Source organism: Lagenorhynchus albirostris, chromosome 6 (assembly GCF_949774975.1).
Source record: "Lagenorhynchus albirostris chromosome 6, mLagAlb1.1, whole genome shotgun sequence".
Lineage (NCBI taxonomy): Eukaryota > Metazoa > Chordata > Mammalia > Artiodactyla > Delphinidae > Lagenorhynchus > Lagenorhynchus albirostris.
Window position 1 is genome coordinate 57,076,947 of NC_083100.1, and position 19,972 is coordinate 57,096,918.

The window sequence follows — 19,972 nt, forward strand, 5'->3', positions numbered from 1 at the left end:
ATCAGTGATCACTTTTAGACAGGAGAATTGCTTAAAACTCGACAGTGTTAGTGAGATTAGTGAGACTGCATTTTGAAAATAAGGTAGGGGTATTGTAAGGAATCCCAAAGTATCTTACTGGATTTTGATGTTGTAAATGTTAAAAGTCTCACCACCCTCCCCCCAACCCCCTACTTGTTCCCTCCCCATAACCCAGGAACTTCTGCTCATGCAATGATGTCATAAAATTAGTTTTTTTCACCAATACTTGTCTATTTCTCTCTTGGTTTTTAATATAAGAAATATAAAGCACAATGATAAAAATTTTAGAAGCTATTTCACTGCATTCTATCATTGTAATGCATTAACTGCTTTCTCTTCCTTAGGTTCCCTTTTAGTCTTTAGTCCTTTTAGCTTACATGCTTTATAAATTGATAGGTACACAGTTGTATTCTTAAACCAAACTGTGTCTGAGCAAGGTGGTCTGTGTGGGGTCCCACTTGCCTCCTTTAGCTTCTCTCACATGAACTGTCATCGAAATCGTGAGTCAATTACTGACCATTCCGTAGCACCTGAAGCCATGGGCATCTGGTCACTGGGAAGAGGTTTGAACCCTTAACTTTTATAAACCACGAAGCAGCTGTCAAGTGGTAATGAGTTTTTTTCCCTTACACTCAGGCAAACGCAGGCTGAACGCTTGAATGCCTGGTCTCCCTCCTTGCCCTAGTATCTCCTCTTCCATTTCTCCTTCAGAATATACCTTAAGTTTGAGTTTGTACGTTTGCCTTGTAGGTCTAAACCTGTTGCATTGTAAAATGAAGTTCATCACAGAATTATTTATGATAATGAAAACATAGATGATCAAAATGCTCAGAAGTGGGTGAGTATTTAAATAATGCATTTAAATATTTTTGAAGTATTTTTAATAATGTGAGAAAATGCTGAATATTTAATATTAAGAGAAAAGTGGATAAGAGGTTACATGGTATATATAGTCTGGTCTCATATACAAGGATGTGGAGATAAATCTATATATAAATATAGATCTATCTACAAATATATAGATATATGAGAGAGAAGAGTTTATAAAAATATAATAATATAACAAATGTTATAAAAATATAAGAAATTTTAACTAATTATAATTGGGTTGTAGTATACGTGTTACTTTGTTTTTTCACCTTTTCCCCCTGTACTTTGAATATCAAGAATGTGCATTACTTTTTAGCAAGTCTAATTTTTAAAGTAAAAAATTAAAAATCTAGAATAATGAGCTACAACAAATCACTGTGTTACAGAAAGATTTCTAAATTCAAATTAATAGTTCAGTTATTTCCAAATTCAGAACATTTTCGTATATGCAAAGTCTTGGGAAAGAGTTCAACTTCAAAAGGCAGAGAAAAAAACGACTTTATCTGGGCCGTAAAAATATAGAGGGACTCCCCTGGTGGTGCAGTGGTTAAGAATCTGCCTGCCAATGCAGGGGACACAGGTTCAAGCCCTGGTCCAGGAAGATCCCACATGCCGTCGAACAACTAAGCCCGTGCGCCACAACTACTGAGCCTACGCTTGAGAGCCTGCGAGCCACAACTAGTGAAGCTCGCACACCTAGAGCCCGTGCTCCACAGCAAGAGAAGCCACTGCAAGGAGAAGCCCGTGCACCACAAAGAAGAGTAGCCCCTGCTCGCCGCAACTAGAAAAAGCCTGTGTGCAGCAACGAAGACCCAATGCAGGCATAAATGAATGAATGAATAAATGAAAAAATAAAAATATAGAGACCTCTGTTACTTTGAAATAAAGAATAGAAATGAATGCTTTATGAAAAATATGGACTTAAAACTTAGGAAGGAATCTGAGAAACTCAGATAATTTTTTTCTTCCAGCAGCTTAAATAAAATACTCTCAGCCTGTAGATTTTTATGAAAGCCCCTGTTCATTTACATACTTTCTCCACCTTCCTTTCTTTGCACATAGGCATACATAGCTCATTAATTCCTTTAATTAAGAGGAATGAATCAAAGGTTTTTGTCTTCTAATAAGCAGTTGCTTCGTTTTATGCAATATAGCACCATAATCTTTGATCTTCCCTTAATATATTTCTTCGGAAATCTCACAAGTTGTCGAGACGAGAGTTAAATAATTTCCTAAATCTGCGTCTGGTAAACATTTAGAAATAATCACAGTACAGTATGCAGTAATGTATCTTAGTGCAGATTGCTCTGGGATTGTCATATGATAGTAATCATAGCAAAATTTGACCCAAGCTTCCCAAACTGAGAATTTGTGGCAATTTGTGATAGAGATGAGAATGAATTTCATGATTTAGAAAATTAGATAGGTAAATTTAGAATACATTTAGGACTTTGTAGAAATATTTACTTTATGGGTAGTTATTTTAAATGTCTATTTATGTAGGCTAGTGTACCTGGAGGCCCCCCTGACGTGCTGGTTTCCTACTGGGGAAACCATAGTTGACTAAATACTTAATATATACCTAACCTGCTGTAAGACATATACACAGTGTCATTAGAAGAATTCTTTGAAATAGAAAATTATTTATCTCTGTTCTTTAGGTAAGGAAACTGAAGTTCCAGGAAATTCAATCACGCATGTAAGGTCACACAGCTGGTAAGTGGGAAGGGCAGTATTTGAACCTAGGTTGATCCATAAATGTTTCACTGTATCACACCACCTCCAGTCTTATCCATTTGTTCAAGTTGACTTTTTACCAACAATACTCTCTTTACTTTATATACTTTAAAGTGATTAAAATATCCTGTAAAAATGTTCCATAGTAATATTCTGAAGGAAATCTTGAAGAGTCCCTTTGGTAAGACACTCACTCCTTGGGTTGCCCAGATTTTGTGAAGCAGTATTGGAGATGTTACTATTATTTTAGAAGCTAAAAAGGAATATGGTACTGCTTGCTGGCTCCTCCTCCACTTAGTAAGGAGCAGTGCGCATCCTTTCCGCTTTCACTGTTAGCTGTGTCTCTTCTGTGCTACCATACAGAGTTGACTTGATTTGTGACAACAGCAGAAAAGGTGATTATAAGTTGCTCAGTACATAAATTACCTTTCTATTCTTGGTACTAAGTGAATTTCTAAAACCAACATCTAAATTCTTTGATTCTGTGCCATTAAAAAATTTGTCTTTCCAATGAGATTTTTACTGAAAGTACTGAAAAATATCTAATATTTCTTGTCTATCAAAATGCTTTTCTGAGTACATGTCAAATGCTGGTTTGGTTTATACAAAGGATGCAGATTTCTTCCTGGACTGCACTTTCACTGAGGGACTAATTGTCTCTTATGTACCTTCAACTCTCCACTTAAAACAGTTCTTGGCAAACAGTACATTCTCCATGCGTGTTTGTTGAATTGGAATTGTTTCTAGCAGGACACTGTGCCCCTGATATAGATGCTTATCTTCTCTGAAATTTAAGATTTTTGAATGAAACGAAGAAACCTTGATTTTGGATTTCTTTGTGCATCTAAGTCTTCATCTGAAGCCAGGGAGGGAAGGGTACGGACTGCTGCTGTCCACAGCTCCCGTGCCCTTGGGCTTTACCTAGAGGTCTAGGCATTGATGACCAGCTGCCTTTCTCCACTTAACCTTTGGTTGCAGGCACTGGCCCCACAAAGGTCCTCACACTAGTCAGCTGCCTTGTCTGGCCCCTCTCCCCTTCCTTCCTCTCCTATCCTTCCTCTGTGATCATCCTGTGCTCACCCAGCACCTGCATCCCCAGTACTTTGCATGTTCTTCTATTGAATTTGGGGTTGGTATCAACCTTTCTCCTAGTCCTTTATGGCTTTTGCATGTAGTTTTCATGACTCTTGATTCTTATGTGTAATTCATGCATTGTGATGGCTCTATTCACGAAGAACATGCGTTCTACACAAACTTCTACTAACACATGTTGCTGTCAAACATTATTGCCAGATGTTTGGGAAGGCAAGTAAGGATGTAGTTCAGGGCTGTGAGACTCAGGCCCTCCCAGAAAAGTGATGAGGGACTGGGATGTCCCATTGCTTCCAGTCACTTCAACAGCCCCCGCCTCTCCTGATGCCTCCCAAGAGTGTTCTGAGGCCACCTCCGTCAGTTTTCACAGGATATGGCATCTTTCCTAGCAGACTAGGGAGTTCTGGTTTTCATGCTGTGCTCCACAGATCCCCTAGACTCCACAGGTCCTTCTGTCATTCCTCGAACATTTGATTCAACTTCTAATGCAGATGTGTAGTGACTTTAAAGAATGTACACACAATGTATTTTATAACAAATTTTAACACTGGAGGCCACTAAGTTGTGTTCTCACTGATGGACTGATTTCACAGTGCATAAATTTTATGAATTAGAATTTATAAAATAAATTCATTTGTAACCTAGATGTTGGCTGTCTCTGTGAGCAGTCTCTAATCTCACTCCTTGCTGTTCAGACCTGAGCTCTGTGTCTGTTCTTCTTTCAGACCGCAGGCCCTCTCATCTCTCCTCTGGGTTATTGTAACAGGCACTCATCCACTTGCTTCACAATCCATTCCCAGGAGCAGCCAAAGTAAGCCTGTTCATAGGGTCTGATGACTCCTCTACTCAAAAACCCTCCCATAGTTTCTCATCTTTTGTTGTTCTTCTTGTTGTTGTTGGGGGTTTTTCCAGGTTAATTGAGATATAATTGACACATAACATTGTGTAAGTTTAAGATGTACAACGTGTTGATTTTATATAATTATAAATTGTAAAATGGTTACCACCATAGTATTGGCTACCCCTCCATCCTATCACATGGTTACCATTTCTCTTTGTGGTGAGAAAGTTAAGATCTACTCTCTTAGCAATGTTCTAGTATATGATACAGTATTATTAGCTACAACCACCATGCTGTGTATTAGATCCCCCAAATTGTTAATCTTATAACTGGAAGTTTGTAACCTTTGACCAATACCTCCCCATTTCTCCCACCCCCCCCCCAATCCCTGGTAACAACCACTCTACTCTCTATTCCTCTGAGTTCATCTTTTTAAGACTCCACATACAAGTGATATCATACAGTATTTGTCTTTCTCTGGCTTATTTCACTTAGCACAATGCCCTCAGAGTCCATTCATGTTGTTGTAAAGGGCAGGATTTCTTCTTTTTTATGCTTGGATAATATTCCATTGTGTATATATCACATCTTCTTTTTCCATTCATCTGTTGACAGACATTTAAGTCCATAGTTTAGATTCACAGTTCTCCATATTATTTAGAGTAAAAGCCCAAGACATTGCAATGTCTTATAAAGTCCTACACTATCCACCCTCACCCCCTGCTTGATGTTCCTGTTCTTATTATTCCATCTCTCTTTGCCCTCACTGGCCTCCTTGGCCTTCCTCTAACATGCCAGCCATACTCCTGCCTCAGAGCCTTTTCTCTTAATTGCCCCTCTGCCTTAAACATTTTTGCTTAGCTGGATCCCCCATCCCCAGGTCTTTACTCAAATATCAACTTGCCTTACCTAACCTGACAACACCTTCCTTAAAATATCCCTCCATTCCCTTTCCTGCTTTTTTCCTCTGTTAAAATTGTCTAAAACTTCTCTATTATCACTAATATTCAATAGCAATATTATCACCATCTAACGTGCATATATTTTGCATCTTTGTTTATTGCACCCTTTCCCCCTGTAGAAAGTAATCCATGTTGCCAGAAATTTCTGAAAGTTTTGTTCCCTGCTATACTCCCAGTACACAGCAGTTGGTAGGTTATCAACAAATATTTGAATTCTCCGGAAATAATCCATGAGCCCCAGAACATTAGTAAATAGACTAGATTTTTCTGGGACTTTTGCAGGGGAGATGGACAAGGTGGTTTATGTCCAAGGGGAGATTCTCCTTTCAATTATTCCTTTCCTAAGAATAGAGACCAAATTGTTTTGACTTAAGAGAGCTGCTCTCCCAGTGCCTTGGACATTACTATAAACAGTTCCTTTTTAGGTCAGTACAACATTTAATCAATCAGATTAAGTTATAATGTTTATGAGGATCTGAGAGTGAGATGTGCCATAATGCAAAAGTCAAGTGCATTTTGGAGGAAAATAGATTTATGAAAATTCTTTTTACTATTACCTGAATGCAATGATCTAGATAAGCTAAGTAAGTAACTCTGTTTCTTTTCCTATTTTTCCTAACCCCCAACCACCAACTGCCTCCCCCCTCATCTCCATCCCCATCCCCCAATCGATGAAGTAAAGCCAAACTTATTGTCCAAATGGTGGATTACCCAAGCCGTTTGCTTTTCCTCACACCCTTTCTGTTTATAGACTTCTGGCCAATTCTATTGTTCCCCACCTGGAATGACAATATGAAAAGAATTAAGGCAATTAATGTTATCACTTATGGTAAAAGTTGGGTGAGGAAGAAAAGAACAATTATTGGCTAAAAGGAAATTTGAAGGGTCCATATGGATTGTCCCTCCATGTGTTTTGTTAGCATGTATAATTGATAACAATACTAATGCATTAAAAATGATGTTCTTGGGCTGCCCTAGTGGTGCAGTGGTTGAGAGTCCACCTGCCGATGCAGGGGACATGGGTTCGTGCCCCGGTCCGGGAACATCCCACATGCCGTGGAGCGACTGGGCCCGTGAGCCATGGCCGCTGAGCCTGCGCATCTGGAGCCTGTGCTCCGCAACGGGAGAGACCACAACGGTGAGAGGCCCGTGTACCGCAAAAAAAAAAAAAAAAAAAAAAAAAGATATTTACTTCCCAGTTTGCATTTTTAGCTCATATGTATTTCATTAACACACATGAGCAAGAGCAATACACACATAGCAACAAATGAGCTTTCTTTACCAGCCATTGTGCAAAGTTAACGAGTGGCTATTTTTAAGGCTGATCTGCTAGTATATGTAAATGTAAACACCTCTGTATGCAGTGGTGACATCTTTAAGTAATTGAAAGCTCAGCATGAAAATTGTGTCCAGCCTTAAGATCATTCTCAGTTAAAAGGTTAATCCTTTTAATAGTTAAATAGGCTGCCCTCTCAGATATATCTCAGAGAAGAGAATTTATTATATAAGGTATAATCTCATTGGGTATGCAAGGTAAATAACCTCATTAAGACTGGAATGTGAAGGAGATACACTACTATTCAAATAGGGCAAAAGGGGGCCAACAAGTTAAAACAAAAGGCAGTTATGGAAAGTCAAGCACTGCTTTTATTTTGTGTTTCATATTTTGTGCTGAATAAGCAGATTAAAAGGGTGAGCTGCTTAGCTTCGAGAAGAGCCTAAAGAAAAGAGGCCTGCCCCGGCCACGGCGTTCAAGTTCGCGACCTTCTGCTACATGCTGGCGCTGCTGCTCACCGCTGCACTCATCTTCTCCACCATTTGGCATATTATAGCATTTGATGAGCTGAAGACTGATTACAGGAATCCTATAGACCAGTGTAATACCCTGAATCCTCTTGTCCTTCCAGAGTACCTCATCCACGCTTTCTTCTGTGTCATGTTTCTTTGTGCAGCAGAGTGGTTACACTGGGTCTCAATATGCCCCTCTTGGCATATCATATTTGGAGGTATATGAGTAGACCAGTGATGAGTGGACCAGGACTCTATGACCCTACAACCATCATGAATGCAGATATTCTAGCATATTGTCAGAAAGAAGAATGGTGCAAATTAGCTTTTCATCTTCTAGCATTTTTTAACTACCTATATGGCATGATCTATGTTTTGATGAGCTCTTAGAACAACACTCAGAAGAACTGGTCTGGTTAAGTGCATGCAAAAAGCCATCAAACGAAGGGATTCTATCCAGCAAGATCCTGTTTCCAAGAGTAGCCTATGGAATCTGATCAGTTACTTTAAAAAATGTCTCCTTATTTTTTAAATGTTTCCACATTTTTTGCTTGTGGAAAGACTGTTTTCATATGTTATACTCAGATAAAGAATTTAAATGGAATGACGTATAAATTAATATGAAATGATACCTCTGGTGTTGACAGGTTTGAACTTGCACTCCTTAAGGAACAGCCAAAATCCCTTGAATGACTGCATTAATTACTGACTGTCCTTAGTCCATTGGAAGCTTTTGTTTATAGAAGTTGTAGGGCTCATTTTGGTTTTATTGAAATGCCATTTAATTAAAAATTAGCTGTAGATATCAGGTGCTTCTGATGAATTGAAAATATATATCTGACCTGTGGAAACTTCATGGGTTTCCTCATCTGTCATGTAGGTGATTATATATGGATGCATTAAAAAAATGAGTGGGATTTTTTTTCCTTTGACTTGAAATATTATCCCTGTATATTGCATGAATGAGAGATTTCCCGTATTTCCACCAGAGTAATATACTTGCTTTAATTCTTTTTTTTTTTACTTGCTTTAATTCTTAAGCATAAGTGAACATGATACAAAAATATATGCTGACTTACTTGTGAAGAATGCATTGAAAGCTATTTTAAATGTGTTTTGATTTGTAAGACATCACTTATTAAGAAACTGGTTATTATACTTAGTGTTCTAATCTGGTGGTAAAGATATTCTTAAGAGTTTGCAAGTACTTTAGATTTTCAAAACTGAATGAGAGAGAACATTGTATAACCGTCCTGCTGTTCCTTTAGTGCAATACAATAAAACTCTGAAATTAAGACTTAAAAAAAAAAAAAGAAAAGAGGCCTGCATAAATCCTTTTGGTGAAAAGCAACAGATTAGAGTATAGACTGTTGGTCATGCATTAGTTGAATAATCTCAAAGAGTGGAAATTTTGATTTCCACGAGTGTGTCTTCAAAGGGCTATAAACAAAGTGATCCTTCCTGGATCTAAAACCCTGATAGACCTTGGACACTTGTTTCCCCAAAGCATGGGTACCCCTGATGGCTGACTTGATTAACTGTCCTCTCATTTGACTAAGCTCCCTTGTTACGTTGAAATTTCAAAATCATTACACTATGAAAAATTCCTCTTCCACGTAAGGTATTGGGCAATGTTCTCCTACCAATTAGTATCTATATTTATTGTCATCCACATCTATTTCATCTACTGTTATTGTCGTTTATGTATCATAAAAAAAAATTAAATTGCTCTTGCACCTCCAAAATTAAATAATCCTAAAATGGAAGAGCTAGATGGGGCTTGGAGGTTATTTGGTTCAGGCTTCTGCCTCTAGATGGTTAAAGAAGTAATGCATAGGATTCTCAGATGTCTTCTATGTTCTCAGAAAATACCATGTCAACACTTGGATGACAGCTTTTCCAGGGGAGTCTGTAGCATGTTTCTGTAACAGGAATTAGCTCTTATGCAACTGGTAATTAGGAGAATGAGGCCAGTATAACTCAGAAGTCATGTTGGTCTTAGATGATTTTCCTCAGATCATTAATGTTTTGCATCAGCAAACAACAGCAGCTGAATGCAGCAAGCTAGAAGAACACAGAATATAGAACCTACAGCCAAACTAAGTTAAAGAGAAGACCAACCTGTGAACAGTGTGGCCATGTGCTTTGTCTTAGAAGTGCTGAGTGTGTGGTTCTCTCTGATCTTTGGGTATTTGGAACTTGTCTTCTCAAATCAGTAGCCTCTATCTTTCATTTCATCCCTTCCATCAAGCTGTCTTCTCTCCCTCTCCCTCTCTCTCTCTCTTTTTATTGTGGTGAAATATACATCTTTTTTTTTTAAAAAGGTAAAAATTAGGGCTTCCCTGGTGGCGCAGTGGTTGAGAATCTGCCTGCCGATGCAGGGGACACGAGTTCGTGCCCCGGTCTGGGAAGATCCCACATGCCGTGGAGCGGCTGGGCCCGTGAGCCATGGCCACTGAGCCTGCGCGTCCGGAGCCTGTGCTCCGCAACGGGAGAGGCCACAACAGTGAGAGGCCCGCATACGACAACAACAACAAAAAAGATAAAAATTCCTGTGTTTGCAGTAGTCTTTTAAATTAGTAAGTTAACGACTTTTTTTAAAAAAACTGAAAATATTTTTATTAGGTTTATTATTCTCTGTGTTGGTGTTTTCATTATAAAGTTGCCTAAGTTTTGAGTGGTTTGCTACTTTTTTTCCCCTATAAATCCTGTGATTTTGCAGAATGCAAGTATCATTTGAAACACATATATATCTTATAGTAGAAGAGCTTGTATTTCATTTTCTTAATGCATGTTGCATGACTCTTATAACTGATCATGTTCAGGGTTTGTCCTAGGAAACTAAACTAAGGTTGGAGCAGGATTATCTATAAAGAACGTAACCGGAGGAAGTTCCAAGATCAGCCAGGAGACTTGCTGAAGTTTTTGTGGGTTTATTAGTGTCAAAGTTCAGAAGTCTCACAACCTATCAGTCTTGGTGCAATGTTCTTATTCCTCAACCTCTTCTACTTCCAGTGAATGAGCTATAAAATGCTGCCTAAGCTTATAGTGGTGACTTCTCTGAACTTTCCCACAACCAGTAAAAATAATTTTTGTGTCAAGAATATAGTTTGTTCAGTATACAATGAAGCCTCTTTCTAAACCTTTTTCAGTTACATAAGAATTCTGTATTTTCAGGTGGGTGTTTTATTTTCTGCTCTCTTCTCTGCCCCCCACACAGCACTCAGGACTCGCTCTGTCCTGCAATGCTCTTGCTCGTTACTGATTGGGCAGATTACATGGACGTGATCTCATGGGTGCTATTTCAATTCAATGAGCAAGCATATATTCTTACTACATGTAGGGAACCCTGCTAATGAGTTCCTGTTAACTCTCCCAGATCAGAAATTGTTGTCTTATCAGAGACCTTCTAGAGGCAATGCCTTAAGCCAAGACAGCAACAGGACAGAATAGGGACTCAAGTATTCCTTAAGTGTCTCTTACATCTCTTCAGGGACCAACCCTGATATTTTCCTGGATGACCTATTCTCTATGGTGTCTGCAGACAAGCTAGGATCCAGGGGAAGAAAGGTGTGGAGCTGATGGGCATCCATACCACAGAAGCTATCTTTATTTGATAACTGGTTTCATCCAAGATGTTAGTTTAATGACATGTGTGTGGTAGGTGTGTATGTGTTCAATTATTCCACAAAAGACTGTGAAAACTTCAGTGTCTCAACAACTAAATTTCTCTGTGCACAAAGCCACAGGGCTGGCCTGGCGTAGTGAAATTCCCATGAAATTGAATTGATCCTCAAATTATTGCTTAAATGATAGGACAGTTAGAACTTAAGAGCATATTAATACTAATGGGAATTCTTTAGCTAATGCTGTGAGACCAGTTGCGAACTGCACTAGGCAAGCTACAAAAAAAAAGCCATTATGGTCTTCTTTTCATTGATGCATGATTTGTTTTATTTAAAACATTTGAGGCTTAAAGTTTTTATACCATGCTCTATGAATAGAAGTGTAATGAGGTTGAAAACCAAAATAGTGCTCACCACTATTAGAAAAAGAAAAAGGAAAAAGAAGCTTTAGCTGAATGCTGCCCATTTGAATCTCTTTTTCTAAAAATCCAATTTAATTTTTTATTTCTTGTCTCATTAACCCCAAGATTTAGAAAATAGAATGCTACTTGAGTAAAATAAGAGTGACAATGCAAAATATTTTTAAAGGGCTTAGTTTTTCTATTGATCTTCTCTTAAACATTTTAAAATTAAAATGTTCTTACATTATAAAGCTATTTTGCAATATGTGTGTGATTTATTCCTAAGTTTGAATCTACCTGAATTAAGCATATACTGAGCTTTTATTTATTCTTTGAAAATATAGTAGATAAAAAGCCTAAGTGTTTCTGATATTATGTTTTGTCATCTCCAGCGAAGAAGATTGAAATCTTGAGAAACAATTTTCTGAAGAAATGAAATCGTATGCCCTCCTGAACCCTTGGGGGAAAATAGCCTCTCTGTTTGCTCAGAATATGAAACAGTAAAACAGTGCAAGTAAAATGGACAGCCATGCCATGCATGTCACATTTCTATTTGTATTGTTTGAAATGATGTTTTAAAAAGATTTTCTGGGGTTTTATTTATTTGTTTAAGAAATAACTAGTACAAATAATATAGAATCTTGCTGATGTAAGAATTTCCAAATCAGATGTTATTTATTTTCTGGGAAATGTGAGAGATTGCTTTGTAACCCTTGTGATCTATAACACAGAGAATATATAAAAAAAGGAAGATTTTGGAAGTATGAAGACAATCCTCCAGGATCTTTGTCTCCCGGACCATTAGGGGAGTTCTCAGTAGACTCAGTGGCCTCATAGGGTAGGCAAAAGAATAACTTATAGAGGAAGGAAACTTTTTAAAAGGCAAAATATGAAAATAATATATCTTAACTGCTATATTTTTCAAAGAGAAAATTATCACATTTAGAGGGAAGAATTTAGAGTGAAGAATTGTCCCTTCTCATCCCCCAAGGTAATAAATGTCCCCCTTGGGCTTGATGATAGTCCAGATAATTCAGTATTGTTGAGGTTGGAATGGAAGATTCTGTAAAATCCAAAGTAATCTTCTTTTTAAAACAAGTTTGCAGAATACATCCAAACACTTTTGGTGACACATCTCTTGTCAGATCTTGGGCTTAGGGGGAGGAGATTTTTCCTTCTCATTTATGAATCTGATTAGATAAACCATAAAAGTAAGATTTAAAAATTTTATTTTGCAGTTAAACTATATTATAAAATTATAACAGTATATAACTGAGCAAAATCACTTGTCAGAAGCAGTTTGTCAATAATGAATGAAAAAAATCTATCTCCATATTTATATTCAAGTGTTATTTCTGATGCCAAGTAGTTTTCTAAGCTGGATTACTCACCTTAATCAATAACCTTGGCTCCAAATATTTTGGCTCATTCCAAAGGACTAGACCTGCCTCCAAAGATAAATATTTGGTACCATTAAGAATATTTAGAGGGACTTCCCTGGTGGCAGAGTGGTTAAGAATCCGCCTGCCAATGTAGGAGACATGGGTTCGAGCCCTGGTCCAGGAAGATCCCACATGCCGTGGAGCAACTAAGCTGTGCGCCACAACTACTGAAGCCCGTGCGCCCTAGAGCCCGTGCTCTGCAACAAGAGAAGCCACTGCAATGAGAAGCCTGCACACCACAACAAAGAGTAGCCCCTGCTCGCCGCAACTAGAGAAAGCCTGCGTGCAGCAACGAAGACCCAACACAGCCAAAAATAAATAAGTAAGTAAAAAAAAAAAAAAAAGAATATTTAGAGCATAGGTGGTAAGCTGTGAAGGCCATCCCCCAAATGGAGTTCCAATGCTGCTTTGAGACATGGCAGCCTCAGAGACCAAGTGTGTGGTCCTAGGTTGATGGCTTTAAATGAAAAAGCACACATTTGGGCTTTAGACTCTGGTATATTTATTTAAAAATCAGTTGCTTTACTGTGGAGTCATAACTTGTGTACCATTTGACTTAGAAATGCATCTCTTCCAGATTCTTTGTGTACTCAGGAAACTGTTGGGAGGTGCCATGTTTTAAAGCACATAGGATCCCCTAGCCCTAAAATTTCTGGCGTCAGAGAAGAGGGATGGTCTCGATAAGTGTGGGTGAAGCTGAATCACTTGACAGCATGAACTAAGGTATCTGTTGCCAATCTCTACCTTTAAGAAAGTGTCCCTTGGTCAAACTTTTTCCACTATGTATATGTCAATGATATTTTACATAGTGATACAGCAGCCCTTGCTTGCAGGTTGTTTATAAAGAGTTTCTGAGTATTTTTATGGAAATTAATTCTTTATGCTTGTGTTATTCAGGACCTTTTTGATTGCAAGTGGCAGAATTCCAGCTGGTTTAAGAAAGAGGTGAGTGTTTTGGAAGGCTACAGTTTTATCTTATATGACCTAAATTCAGGTCGGGGGGATACGTGGCTAGACCTTAGGGAAAATAGGATCTGGACATTCAAATGCCCTCAGAATTCCTGCTCTCTCCAACTCTCAGCTGTGTTTCTTTCTGCCTGTTGGTTTTGCCCTCAACCGCTGTAGATCACGTGGCTGAGAACACATGGCCGATGATGCCAAGTCTTGTATCTCACGGCTCCGGGCACTAGATTGGCCAACTCCCACTTCTCAGTTTTAGTTCAGTCAAGACCAGATAGGCACACCTCTAGATCCATCAGTGGTAGCTAAACATCTCATGTAAGATCATGGCAGCCCCCACTGGGATCACATGGTTGAAAAGAAAGGGGGTGGGGAGACAAGTTCTCAAGACAAGGGAGGTTTGGAGCAGAAAACATGATAGCAGTCCATCACAATTTCCAGCCTAAACTATAAGAGCCCCAGGGACACAGGTGGAAGTGTCTCAAGTAGAATGTTCTGAGGGCTCAATGCATGTTTGAAACTGGCTGCCTGCTGGATAACTTTTAGGGCTTGAAAAATATAGCTGTTCCGACTATAGAATTGGTAAGAGTAAATCTCCCACATTTCCTTGACCTCACCACATGGGCTATCTGTGGTGACACTGCAGTTGAGGATGTGGGCTCTGGAGCCAGACACCCTGCGTTGAAATCCTCCCTTGTGGCTCTGTGACCTTGGGCAAGATACTTAACCCCCTGTATCTCAATTTCCTCATCTGTTAAATGGAGATGGTTCCTTCATCCGAAGGATATCTAAAGATTCAATGAGGTTTCAATATCTGTACCTGACAAATAGTTGAGTGTAAAGAGTTAGATGTTATTATTCTTCTTCTCATACTTACATAATTAGAAAAAGAAACAACAGGAAGAATGGTTTGTGTGTCTTTGCATGTGCTGCTCCTTCTGCTGGGATGGCCCTTTTCCTACTCTCTCAACATGCAAACCTCTAACTGAGCTAAAACTCCAGCTTCTCTCCTCTGGTTGCTCAAAGTGTCCTAAAGGCAGAAAACACGGACACACTATTGTGGGGTTGCTGATGCTGCTCTTTCCATGTCCCATGAGAACTTTGAGAGTATGGACTGTTTCATTTCCATTATTTTAGAGTTTAGCAGATGAGAGAAGAACACTTTTTGGTGGGATTACTAAAAACATGCACATTTCAATTTTCTGTTGTTGGTGTTGCCTCTGCCATTCTTCCTGGCATTTCTTCCTTCAATTCTTGTCTTATTGAAATCCTACCAACCCTTCAAATCGCAGTTCAAATGCTGTATTTGGAGTCAGGCAGCCAGGTCTCTGCAATCTCTTAACACACTTTCCCCAGTCACATAGCACTGTTGTGTATCGTACATGTTGGTTTACCTAAAAATACACAAGACATAGAGATTTTGTTCTTATAGTTGCATAAGGAAATGGTGTAGTCAAATAAATGTACCTCTTTGCTTATGGGTAGACTATATGTAGTCAACCCTGGCTTTCCAAGAATCAGCTTAATATATTTTGGCCATGGCTCACGGGCCTAGCCGCTCCGCGGCATGTGGGATCTTCCCGGACCGGGGCACGAACCCGTCTCCCCTGGATCAGCAGGCGGACTCTCAACCACTGCACCACCAGGGAAGCCCCAGCTTAATATATTTTTAAACATAGCTTTGTGCCTTATAGCCAGGAAAGAGTCCTTTTATTTCCTAAATTCTTATACTTAATTTTAAAAGTTGTTATCACATTCTTGGTAAAAACTGAGCCTATTAAAGTATTTATTCCATCATAAGATAAATTGGGAATTGATTCCTGATTCCATTAGCTTTTAATTTAACTCAAACTGTTAACCATAGAGAAGCCAAATAATCTTAAGAAGCCAAAAGAACATTTGCAAACTGGAAGAAGAAATATGTGGGATTTATGCTATTTCCTAGTAGGTGTCAGTGATAAGATTAAAAAGTAGCAAACAGTTTTTGGAAAAAGACCAGCTGCCTGTTTTGTTTTTGTTTTTTATTTTTTAATTCTTTTTCAAATTCTTTTCCCATTTAGGTTATTACAGAATATTGAGCAGAGTTCCCTGTGCTATACAGTAAGTCCTTGTTGGTTATCTATTTTAAATATAGCAGTGCATACATGTCAATCCCAGACTCCCAATCTATCCCTCCCCCCATCCTTCCCCCCGGTAACCATAAATTCATTCTCTAAGTTTGCGAGTCTGTTTGTAAATAAGTTTATTTGTATCATTTTTTTAGATTCTGCATATAAGCGATATCATATGATATTTGTCTTTCTCTGACTTACTTCATTTAGTATCACACCAGATGCCTGTTTTGGAACTGTGAATTACAACTGAGGATAGCCGTTGTCCTAGGTGCCCTGCATTGTGAATAATTATGGACAGAAGTATTCACAATATCAAGTTGTATAAAAGTGCTTGTCTGCACTTTTTATGGTTCAGGTGGTCATTTTGTTCCAAGAGGAGGTGCCATATTGGATGGAGATGGGAACAACTTGGAATTGTTTCTAGTTCCAGCTTGAGTCCCTTGTCCATAAACACAGAGGACATAATACCTGTGTTGGTTAGGATCCAAAGGCATGAGATCTGGGAGTGTGTGTCTGGGAGCCCCAGCGTCCTTTCTGTTTCATTGCTGGCAAGCCTTTATTTTTCCACCCCACAAATAGCAAGTATTCATTCATGGGATATTTTATTTAGGTATTCATTAGTATTAAAAAACAATGTGCTGAGCTTCCCTGGTGGCGCAGTGGTTGAGAGTCTGCCTGCCGATGCAGGGGACATGGGTTCGTGCCCCGGTCCAGGAAGATCCCACATGCTGCGGAGCAGCTGGGCCTGTGAGCCATCGCCGCTGAGCCTGTGCGTCCGGAGCCTGTGCTCTGCAACGGGAGAGGCCGCAACTGTGAGAGGCCCACGTACCGCAAAAAAAACCCCACAAAAAACATACAAGGGCTTCCCTGGTGGCGCAGTGGTTGAGAGTCCGCCTGCCGATGCAGGGGACACGGGTTCGTGCCCCGGTCTGGGAAGATCCCACGTGCCGCGGAGCGGCTGGGCCCGTGAGCCATGGCCGCTGAGCCTGTGCGTCCAGAGCCTGTGCTCCGCAATGGGAGAGGCCACAGCAGTGAGAGGCCCGTGTACCACAAAAAAAAAAAAAAAAAAAACATACAAAAAACCCACAGTATCTTAAGCCACTATTTCTAGTGGCTGGCTTCTAAATAGGTCACCATGGCTTTGTCTTCAAAAGTCCAACAGAACAGCCTGAAACATTTTAAAATGCAGGCATGCTGTGTCAAGTAACTTGCTAGACTGGTCTTTTTTCCCCCGGTGACCTGATGGATTTCCAGAGCTGATCCTTTCATCTGATTACATCTCCCAGCCTCCATCTGAAGACTTCCTATCACCTGTTTTTCTCTTTCCAATTCTCTCCTCACTCTCTCTTCCCCTCCAGCATCTCTTCTTCACTAGCAGTTTCCTATTAGCCCAGAGACTCAGGCTTTTGACATCCCCAAAGAATCTTTCCTACATCCCACCTCTCTTACACTTACCTCATTCCTTCCTCTTCCCAGCCAAGTAGCTGAAAAAGAAAAGTCTATTCCTGATGCCTCCACTTTAACTCCAGAGTCTGGCTTCTATCTCCAGCATTTACTGCAACTACCCTTTCAAAAGTCACAGATGTTCAGCTAATGTCCAGCTCAATGGCCTTTCTCTACTGCCCCACTCCACTAGGCACTGTTGACACCAGGCACTCCACCCCCAACTGGTCCTTCGGCAAATTCACTTTCCTTATTCAAGATCACTGCTAGTTCTGGCCTCCTTTCTCAGTCCCCTTCAATGGCCGGCCTTCCTCTGCCCCACCCACTATTAGTGGTCGACACTGCTGTTGGCCCTTTTCTTGCTTCTTTATACTTTTTTTTACTGGTGAACTCAATCATCCCCATGGTTTTAGCTATAGCGTATACCCACATTCTGATAACTCCAAATTTCGTATTCCTGGAACTGAGATGGTCATAAACGACATCTGATCCCATAACATTTTATTTCCAACTATTCATTCCCTGTATCACTATCAGTTATCTTTAAAATTTTTAATTCTAATTATGTCATTTCTCTGCTTAAGATTCTCCAGTGCCTCCTCACCATGCACAGGATAAAGGCCAAATCACACACATGGCACAGGCATGTAAAGTGCTTCCCAATCCCTACTTAAGCTTCAGTCACCCCAAACGCCAGGCTATCCTTGAACCCTCTGGGTCCTGGATGCCTCTAGGCCTCTGCTCCAGCTCATCCCTCTCCCTGATCTTCTCCTTCTTGGTTTGATGCTTGAGGACTCCTTATTTCTAAGGTCCAAGTTAATTTCAACTCCTCTGTGAAGCTTTCTCTGATTCTCCCTTCCCCGAAGCCTAGGATAGAATGAACCCACTCCTCTATCGTGCTTTTCTCGCACTTGATTTATACTCTGTAGAGACAGTATATTGTCATTATTAATGTGTCTGTTTCCTGCTAGAATGTAAGGGCCCTGAAGGTAGGGATAATATCTCATTCATTTATCCATCTTATGTCCTTATTTCCTAACACAGTCTGGCATATACAAATGCTCAATAAATGTGTACTGATTGATGAGTGACTAACTTGACTAAACCAGTTGATGATTTTGGTGAAGTGTAGCCCCTGCCTATAATTATATTATGTCATATATCAAAGAGCACAAATAATAAGATAACTTCCCTCAAAGTTATAATCACCCTGATATTTTCCCAATTATCTAATCCCAGTGTTCTTGTGATTGTTATCAGCAATATAGCATCTACAAGTACTGTTCATTTGATGATGACAGTTTTTGAAAACAATTTTCAGTCTTTTCCAATTTTCATCCCTTAGCATCAACTCCCTACCTTTTTGTCCACCAATGTTAGCTCTTTGTTATTTCTGGTCATGTGGCTTTGCCTGTTTCCATGGACAGTTTTGTGAATGAGAACAGGTCCCACAACTGATCTTGTCATTTGGGAAATCAATAACTAGAAACTGCTGAACCACTAGGAACAGAGTAAGAGTTGCTGGTACGTGACCTGAACAGCATTGGCCTATTAGCCTGGCTCTAGTTTGTCTGGCTAAAGCCACTGGGGTCATGAAGATTGTCTTGTTTATAGAACCCTCCAGGAAGGAGATGTCACTTCCTCTATCCATACTATTTCTTTCTTTATTAGCCTCTCTCTCTCCCTGTTCTGCCATCTTGTTCCATAAAGGATTTAAGGTAGCTTCTTTGGTACCTAAATATATCCAGGTAACATACATTAGAAGTAAATTTTAAAAGTTACTCTCTGTGAGAAAGAGAAATTGTTGGAAATAAAATGGAACCAGGAATGAGGCTAATTCCAAAGTGCTTATTACAAATACCTAAATACTTCCTAGAGACAATATTTAGTATTTCCAATCTGACTTTGAGCTTTCCTGCTGCTAGTGAGAAGAGAAAAAATTTGATAAGCTATGTAATTCATGATACCTATAAGAAAAAGCAAAACCAATTTCCCCACACAGCTATTCTTTGTGCTGAGACCTAAAAGACGTCTCATGAAGAGGATATTGGGTAAAATACACTGACTGATATCCTTAATTACATCTTTATCATAGATGAATATTTGCCTTTCTTTTAAAAATGACATTTGCAGGGTGGAGTGTGATATGATTATTCAGTTTGAGCATCATTTCAGGCAATGGTACTTTTGTGAACTAGTCAGAATTCGATTTGGATGCACTGTAATTTGGGCTTTTCTTCCTGGACCTCCAGTGGATTTTCCTGAAGTAGGCTAAATTGAGGCCGTTTCAGTACATTGTACAAAGAGGATCAAGAACTGCGTTTGCTAACTTTAAAATTTGCAATGGGTAGGATAACTTCATACATTAAATAATGCACACATGTAACCAGGCTGCCTACCTAGTTTAGGTGGAATGGCTCATGCTTCTTGCCTTAGGAACAGTAGATGGCAAAGAACAGGAGTGATGGAGTGAGGGAGAAGGCGGTACGATGCACTCTCTCATTTTTCCTTAAATACCACAATGGAATATGTCCCTAAAATGTCTGTCCTCAGCCCAGAAGGGACACTATACCTTCCTGCTGGCCATCAGAGGGTTCTTCTCCTCTCCATGTCACCACTCACTCTTGTCTCCTGTCCTTCATGAGCCAAACCACAAAGACCAGCCCTGGGGAACT

The 19,972-nt window shown here is 39.5% G+C and overlaps 1 long non-coding RNA gene and 1 pseudogene across 1 annotated transcript in view; both read left to right on the forward strand.

Annotated features, from left to right (window-relative positions):
• Window positions 1-7,251: 7,251 nt before the first annotated feature.
• On the forward strand, window positions 7,252-7,910 carry LOC132521764 (protein cornichon homolog 1-like; annotated as a pseudogene).
• A 5,037-nt stretch (window positions 7,911-12,947) lies between these two features.
• Window positions 12,948-19,972, forward strand: part of LOC132521765 (uncharacterized) — a 9,057-nt gene continuing 2,032 nt past the window's right edge. Inside the window, exons 1-2 of the long non-coding RNA XR_009540956.1 lie at window positions 12,948-13,106; window positions 13,678-13,725. This is a non-coding gene — a long non-coding RNA (uncharacterized LOC132521765). The remainder of the gene's footprint in view (window positions 13,107-13,677; window positions 13,726-19,972) is intronic.